Source organism: Hylobates moloch, unplaced genomic scaffold (genome assembly GCF_009828535.3).
Source record: "Hylobates moloch isolate HMO894 unplaced genomic scaffold, HMol_V3 SCAFFOLD_14, whole genome shotgun sequence".
In the NCBI taxonomy this organism is placed as follows: domain Eukaryota; kingdom Metazoa; phylum Chordata; class Mammalia; order Primates; family Hylobatidae; genus Hylobates; species Hylobates moloch.
The window spans coordinates 4,337,496-4,345,222 of record NW_026652289.1 but is presented as its reverse complement, the minus strand read 5'-3'; the positions used below and the strand labels follow the sequence as shown (position 1 = coordinate 4,345,222).

Here is a 7,727-nt window from a genome sequence, read left to right as displayed (position 1 = left end):
GGCGGGCCTGCCAGGAGCCGCGCGCCGAACGGACGCCGCCGCGCTGCAAGCCCGCGCCCTGGGTCCCCGAGGGGAGCCTGCGGCGGCCCTTAGTGGAGGCGGCCGGGCTGGGGGCCACGGCGAGGAGGCCGAGCGCCCCGGCCAGGTGGAGTCCGTCGCGGCGAGGAGGGCGCCGATTCTCAGGGGACTTTGCCGCCTGCCGGAGGCGCCCTTGCCGCGGGGTCGCCCCGGGTCATTCGGCCGCGGTCCTGCCCAGCTGGGCCGCCAGTAGTCCCCGCTTCCGGCGCGGCGGGATGCGTGGCGCGGCCGCTTAGTCCCTCGGAGGGGAGGACGCGCTCCCGTGCACCGGTGGACGGCGGGCGACTCCCCGAGCCGACGACCCCGACAGCGACGGGAGCGACGCCCGGCTTTCTGACGGGCGCGGGCGGCGACTGGGGCCCTGCGGTCCTCGGGTCGGCGGCAGACGCTCCTGGCCCGCGAGGGAAGCCCGCGGGGGGCGGCTCCGGCCGATAGTCGCTCAGAGCGCTTCCATTTCCTCCTCCCGCCGCAACCTGGCCACCTGGCCCCTGGGCGGGGACCCGGCGGCCGCGGCCAGGGCGTCCGGGCTCGTTCGCCGCGCAGATGGGGGTCGGTCCGAGGGTGACTCCTGTGGGCCGGCGCTGACCCCCGCCGGGGCGTCCACAGCGGCCCGCAGGCAGCCGGAGACTTTGCATAGTGCCCCGCTCATCGGAGGGCTGTGATCTTTTTTTTGCAGAGATATTACAACTTTCACAAAATTCACTTCGCTTTCAGTCAAAACCAGAAATTAGATAACAGAAATGCCACACTGCCAACACCGACCGGGAGGAAAGCCTCGCTGGTGGAGACCGCTCAACAGAGGCCTCCACGTGTTCTCCCAGCCCGGGTCGCAGGTGAAGGGGGAGTGCCTCCTGCAGGGACCGGTCTCCCGCAGACACTCAACCTCCGGAATGTAAAACACCTGTTAATAATTGTCAAGGGTCTGTTAATTTCCAAATACAGTTTTTGAAAGTTGTATGCACTAGATAAAATAATTTAATGTTTGGAAGTATGTGAAAGACATTAGATTGAGACAAATTAAAAACTTGTTCCCAAGTTAACAGCTCTGTTGACGATTGTTATTAGTTTGACTAATTTTAAGAGGACTCTTAGTCTTACGTAAAGAATCTTGCACCTAAAAATTTTCTCCTACAACTTTAAAAAACTTTAAAAAGTTTTTTTTTTTTTTTCTTCCGAGATGGAGTCTCTGTCACCCCCAGGCTGGCGTGCAGTGGCATGATCTCAGCTCACTGCAGCCTCCACTCCCTGGCTCAAGCCATCCTCCCATTTCAGCCTCTGCAATAGCTGGGACTATAGGTGCATCCATCACACCTAGCTAATTTTTGTATTTTTGGTAGAGATGGGGTTTCACCATGTTGCTCAGGCTGGTTTCAAACTCCTGGTCTCAAGCAATCCACCCACCTCAGCCTCCCAATGTGCTTGGATTGCAGGCGTGAGCCATCATGCCCAGCCTAAAGAGTGTCTGTATTTTGAACTGTATGGTGGAAAAGCACAAAGTGACTCTGTTCTGAAGGTAGAAGGCAACAGTGATTATAAGTCTTCAAAGAACCTTGAGTTTTAGGGTCCCCCTTGATTAGGCTGGGGGAGCGTGTGCTGCTATCCTAGTTTTATAGGAGAGAAAACTAGGACTCGCTTTACCACATGCTGGAAGCAGCCTCCCTTGAGCGATCCGTTTCTAGCCACCTGCTTAGCTGTTTGTTTTGTTTTGTTTTTTGTTTTTTTCAACCTTCCTCAGGACTATACACATTGGTGTCTCTGCTTTGAGCTATATGATCAGGCTCTTGGCCTCACCATTTCACTGGAATTGACCTAACTTCCAAATCTGGCAGAAACCGTTGCATCTTTCAGTTGCTCTCTTTGATTTGTGACACGCTTCCGATTGCTTCAGCACTGATTACTTCAGTTACACCTCATTCCCTGGATTTCCCACCTCTTGGCTGACTGCTCCTCCTGGGCCGGCTGTGTTGGCCCTTCTGCCCCTGCCCATGCTCGCACTGGGTTTCTTGGCACACACACCCTTTGCAGTCTCATCCATGCCTAGAACATGTGCCCAGTTGCTGGAGCCAGGAATGTGGGCACCATGGTGGGCTCCTCCCTCACTTCCAGTATTGGATCTATCCCCAGGTCCTGTCCGTCCGACCTCCTGAATGTTTCTCTGGTAACATAACCACTTAGCTGCTCTCCCAGCCTCCAGGTTTCCTCCTTTAATCCACCCTCACATTACAGCCAAAGCGATTTTTCTAAACAGCAAAAGGGATCATGCCACTCCCTTGCTTAGGGTTTAATGGCTCTCCATTGCCTAGGTGAGAGTTCAAACCACAACGCACAAGTGCCTGAGGACTTGGCCCAGCTTCCCCCATCTCTCCCTCACCTCCACTCTGACACGCAGGCCTCTAAACTAGTCTTGCTCTGTCTCTTGCCTCTGGGCTTCTGGGCTTCAAGTGTGTTGTCCCCTCTGCCTGAGCTATTGCCCCCACCACTACCACCCTGTTTTAACAGGATTATTTCATCTTGATTGGTGTTTCTTCCTCTAGGATTCCACCACCTCCCCACCCCACCTGACTGGCACCTTCTCAGCTGTATGGTTGGTGCTCCCTCCTCTGTGCTCCCATAACACCTGGTGCAGGTTTTGTTGACACCATTCGTGTAGGTGATATTGGCTTTGCCAGCCAGCACCCTCTCATCCCCCCTACAGGTTTCTTGTTTGCCTCTGCCTGCCCAATGCCTGACTTTCAGTCTAAATTCCGTACCTGTTTCAGCTTCTGGTGGCTGCCAGCATTTCTGAGCTTGTGGCTGTATCACTCCAATCTCTGCCTGTGTGTTCACAGGGCTTTCTGTCTGTCAAATCTCCCTCTGCTTCTTGGTGTTAGCTGTACACTGAAGCATCCCAAACAGGATCTCTCACACCATAGACACATATGTTCTTTTATACAAAATGCACCTTGTTTATGCAGCCACCTCATTAGACACCCTGCGGACAACCCACAGCTGTGCACACAGCAAGCTCACAGCTGGACTTCCTATCGACATTCTATCTGCCCTTGAACCATTTTTTCCATCCTTGACTGTGTCCTACTTAATTAAAGATGCTGCTGTCTGCTTTGCTACCCAAGCCAGAAACTTGATGGTTATTTCTCAATGTCTGCGTTCAACTGTCACTAACTCCTATCAATCTACCTCTTAAATGCCACTTAAACCTGTCCTTACCAGCCTTACTTCAGCTGTTTCTGGCCTGCAGCATCTCTGTCCAATCTGTAGCCATTGCAACCAAGTTCCTGCCTCAGTTTTGCTTCCTTCCCTTCCCAGTCTAGTCTTTTTTCAGTCAAATTTATCTTTCCAAATGCAACTCGGGTTAACTTGCACTGGTGCTGTATACCCACCCACCGTCCCATGTGGCTTGCAGATGCCTGCGGCCTCAGTACTGGGCATGGCCTGTCCAGTGCTGCCAAGGTGGCTTTGCTTTCTGCTTGCCTCGCCTTTGCCAACCCCTCTAGCCATGTAGCCTGGCACAGGCACTTCTGGGATGGCCTTTTCCTATTCAATCTGCAGGCAAATCCAATTTCAAGTGTCAGACCGAGGCTGCCTCCCTCTGTGCTTCAGTGACTCCACTATACCATCTATTTCACCTATTCCCGTCTGCTCAAAGGCCGATTTCTCCACTAGTTTGTATGCCTCTTGGCACAGAGACCATGTCTGTTAACTTGTGTATGCCCGGAGCTTTGGGCCTGTTGCTAGGGCTGTGTCCTGGGCCATCTGTTCCCGATGGCTAGAGTTTTCTCTCTGAAACTGTTACAGTGGTAGCCGATTCTCCAGTGTTAGTGCTATGAGGTTGGTTTGCATTTCTCATAACAAACAAACACAGCCCTTTCATAATTTGGGGGAGGGAAGTCTATATGGGGTTTAACATATCTGCTTCTGCATATTTGGAAGTGGGAAGTTTTAATCAGCTTTGATTCTCTTAACCATCACGTCATTGGAATGGGTCCCTGGCTGTCCAGATTTGCTCAATCTATGGGTTGGGTAGTTATCTCTTTAAAAAATTCGTTAGTTTCCTGTGGCTGCTGTAATAGCTTTCTACGAACTTGGTGGGTTAAAACAATAGAAACTTACTCTTTTACAGTTCTGGAGGCCAGAAGTCTGAAATTGGTCTTAGGGGATGGAAATCCAGGTGTGAGCAAGGCCACACTTCCCCTGGAGGATATAGAGAAAGTGCCTTGCTTTCAGCCTCTGGTGGCTGCCAGCATTACTGGGCTTGTGGCTGCATCACTCTGATCTCTGCCTCTGTGTTCACATGACCTCTTTTCTATCTGTCAAATCTCCCTCTACCTGTTTATTTGGTGTTTTGTTTTGTTTTGTTTTTGTTTTAGACACCTGATCTTGCTCTGTTGCCTAGGCTGGAGTATAGTGGTGCACTCATAGCTCATGTAACCTTGAACTTCTGGGCTCAAGTGATCCTCCAGCCTCAGCCTCCCAAGTAGCTAGGCCTATGGGTGTGCACCACCACACCTGGCCTTCTCTGCCTCTTTCATAAAGGGACACTTGGGAGAGCATTTAGGGCCTACCAGGAGAATCCAGGATGATCTCCCCATCTCAAGATCTTTTAATTTAATTACATCTGCAAGACCCTTTTTTCATATAAGTTAACATTGGAGGTTTTAGAGATCAGGACTTGATACCTTTAAGGGTCATTAGTCAGCCTACTGCAGATAAGAACAGTATTCCTGTGTAGCGGCATGGGAAGGCCTTTGAAAGGTATGTGAAACAGAAAAAGAGAAAAGAGAAGAGAATGGGAAGTGGGGAAAGTGAGGAAGGTAGGAACACTTTGGGTTGCTGTGTAAATGGTTTCCAACAACCACCTTCACAGTGAATATCACTCCACATGCTCAGAACTGGAGTGCCCCGGGCCATAGTGCCTCTTCAGCATGGTTGAAGTTAGGTGGGATTAAGTGTTGATCACACTGGGATCTCATAATTGAGAAGCCCTGTCTGTAAACATTATCATAAACGAAAAGTGGTACTAAGCTTAAGGACCTCCCAGCCAGAAGCATTAGTGCTGATTTTCTCCAAAGGGCCTAATTACCTCTTCCTCTCTCTTCTTGCCACCCCATCCTTGTTCTTGAAGAGCAGATGCCTGGAGGATATCCCTCCAGTTCAGCATACAAATGCCACCAATAATACTTGGATCGCATTAGATCCACACCAGTTTCTAAGAAACCCTTTTGTCTTAAGATTGGGAGAGGATGGTGTGTTGGTGTGTGTGTAATAACAATAGTAATTCTATTTGATTATAAACTTTGTATGAATTAAGAAAATTCTTATGTGCTATTCCTTAAGTTACTATCATGAAAGGTAAGGAAGACTGTTGCATTCAGATCTGCACCATGGGCATTCTTTGGTTAAAAAAAAGATGGATTCCACATCCCCAAAGCTGTGAAGTGGGGTGAAGAGTGACTGCTTCTGTTGTTACAGTTATCTGCTACGTGTCCTCAACTGTGATCTCATCTGCACCGTGATCCTGCTTTTTAGGAATAATTCCCATTTTACACACCAGGAAAGGGGGCTACCCCTTTCTACCCTCAAGGACTGTAAAGGTGACTACCAGATGATCTCTAACCTCAAGGAAATGGCACCAGCTCTGTCTCCCGGAAATAGACACAAACTATTGATACAAGTGGTAAATGCTTGGAGACATGTATGCGCTCAAGGTTATGAGGCACAGAGGAGGGGAGACTGTTCTGCCTCTCCCAGGGATCCAGATCCAGCTGGCCTGAGCCTGGAGATGGTGGTGCCAGGCCTTGGTCCTCTCAGTGCATCGAGCTCCCTGGGCCGGGGCCTGACGAGGACGAGTGCTGGAGTCCATCAGTTACCCCCTTCCATGCAGTGGCCACAAGAAAAGCAGAGGCAGCTTTGCCCCAGACAAAGGCTTTGCTGATTCCTGGACAGGCCTGAGGGGGCTGACAGTGGCTGTTCTGGATTCACAGGCTGGGACATCAGACTGTGGGCGAGAATGGTGAAGTCACCAGAAGGCATTAGTCTATGTGGCCTTTTCCAAACGGCAGCACGGATGGTGCATCTGCAAGGCAAATGGCGGTGTTTCTTTCCCACAATGTTCTGAGAGCCAAGGCCGTTTGTTCAATTTGGATATCAAGCTTCATGAGCCCCTGCACACATAATGCATCAGTGGTGAAAAGTACTCACTAAATCATCTGATCCGAAAGCTATTTAAAAAAACAACAACAAATGGCTGGTTTTTGTTTGTTTTTGTTTGTAAATCTTGGAGATTTTAGAGCTTTACTCCTTTTGTTAAGAGTCAGCCTTGTTGACTCATGAATCACCTGATTGAGAAAGACATGACTGTGCGTTTAAATTTGATTTAAAAACCGTTTACTGTACTTTTTTATTTCCAAAATCTATTTTTTTATATTTGGCATGCTTATATTGTAACTTTGATACATTTAAATATCTTAAAAAATATATACCCTCAAATTTCAATTAAAACATCCACTTTAGGACTAGATTTAATAAAACATTATAGAACTTATACTTGAAGTTTGCTTATAAAGCACTCTCACAAAAACTGGGTCAAATGATTTAATCTGTTTTCTTCACTATAGAGCAGGCTTTCTCCCCGTCCCCCAACCACTCCTTTTAAATGTGACTCAACTGATTTGGTACACTGTCTGCTTCTCTGATATCTGTGAAATTACTATGTCTAAAAATAGAAACTCAGTTCTCTTTATGCTTTCTTTCTGAGGTAGGCCGATTGTTAATGTTGCAGCACTTTAAAAATTGTTAACTGGTGAAGACCAATGATCAAGAACCACAGTGATGTCATCTGAGGTTTTACGAAGTTTGCATATTTAATTTGTTTTACATATTGTTGACTATAATAACTCTAGAATTTTCTTTCTTCTTTTTTTTTTTTTTTTTTCCCAGACAGGGTCTTACTCTGTCACCCAGGCTGGAGGGCAGTGGTGCGAACATGGCTCACTGCAGCCTCCAACTCCTGGGTCAAGCAATCCTCCTGCCTCAGTCCCCGAAGTAGCTGGGACCACAGGCATGCACCACCATGCCTGGCTAATTTTTGTATTTTTTGTAGAGACAGGGTTTTGTCATGTTGCCCAAGCTGTTCTTGAATTCCTGAGCTCAAGTGATCCTCCTGCCTCGGCCTCCCAAAGTGCTGAGATTACAGGCATCAGCAACTGCGCTCAGCCTAAGTCTGGAATTTTAAATGATTCTTGGAAATATTCCCCCAAATCGTGCTTTACAAAAATCAACTAAATTTGAAAAATGAGATGACTAGGGCATGTGATAAGGGCAGTAAGGGAGAACAATGTCTGAACATCCCTATGAAATCTGACTTCCTTTTTAACTTTAGTTCTGTCCTTGCAATCGTTGGACTGGAGTGATTATTTGATTTCATTATGGTGGCATGGTTATCAAGGTAGTATTGTTACTAGATTATAGTATCAGCAATGTAATACTTATTCTAAAATTAAGCCCTGTGTTCTTTCTCCCGGGCTTGAAGTTAGTTCATCAGAATTCACTGTTAAAACTGAAATCCCCATTTCTGCATTCACTGTCTTTTACTGCCCAGTACAGTGACTGGCCTATCCTTGATTCAGGTACCAAAAACAACAACAACCAAA

At 48.2% G+C, this 7,727-nt stretch overlaps 1 long non-coding RNA gene across 1 annotated transcript; it reads left to right on the top strand.

Annotated features, from left to right (window-relative positions):
- Positions 1 to 31: 31 nt before the first annotated feature.
- LOC131381208 (uncharacterized) lies at positions 32 to 1,118 on the top strand. Its single transcript, XR_009209782.1, has 2 exons — positions 32 to 145; positions 755 to 1,118. It is a non-coding gene; the product is annotated as an uncharacterized LOC131381208 (long non-coding RNA).
- The last annotated feature ends 6,609 nt before the right edge of the window (positions 1,119 to 7,727 follow it).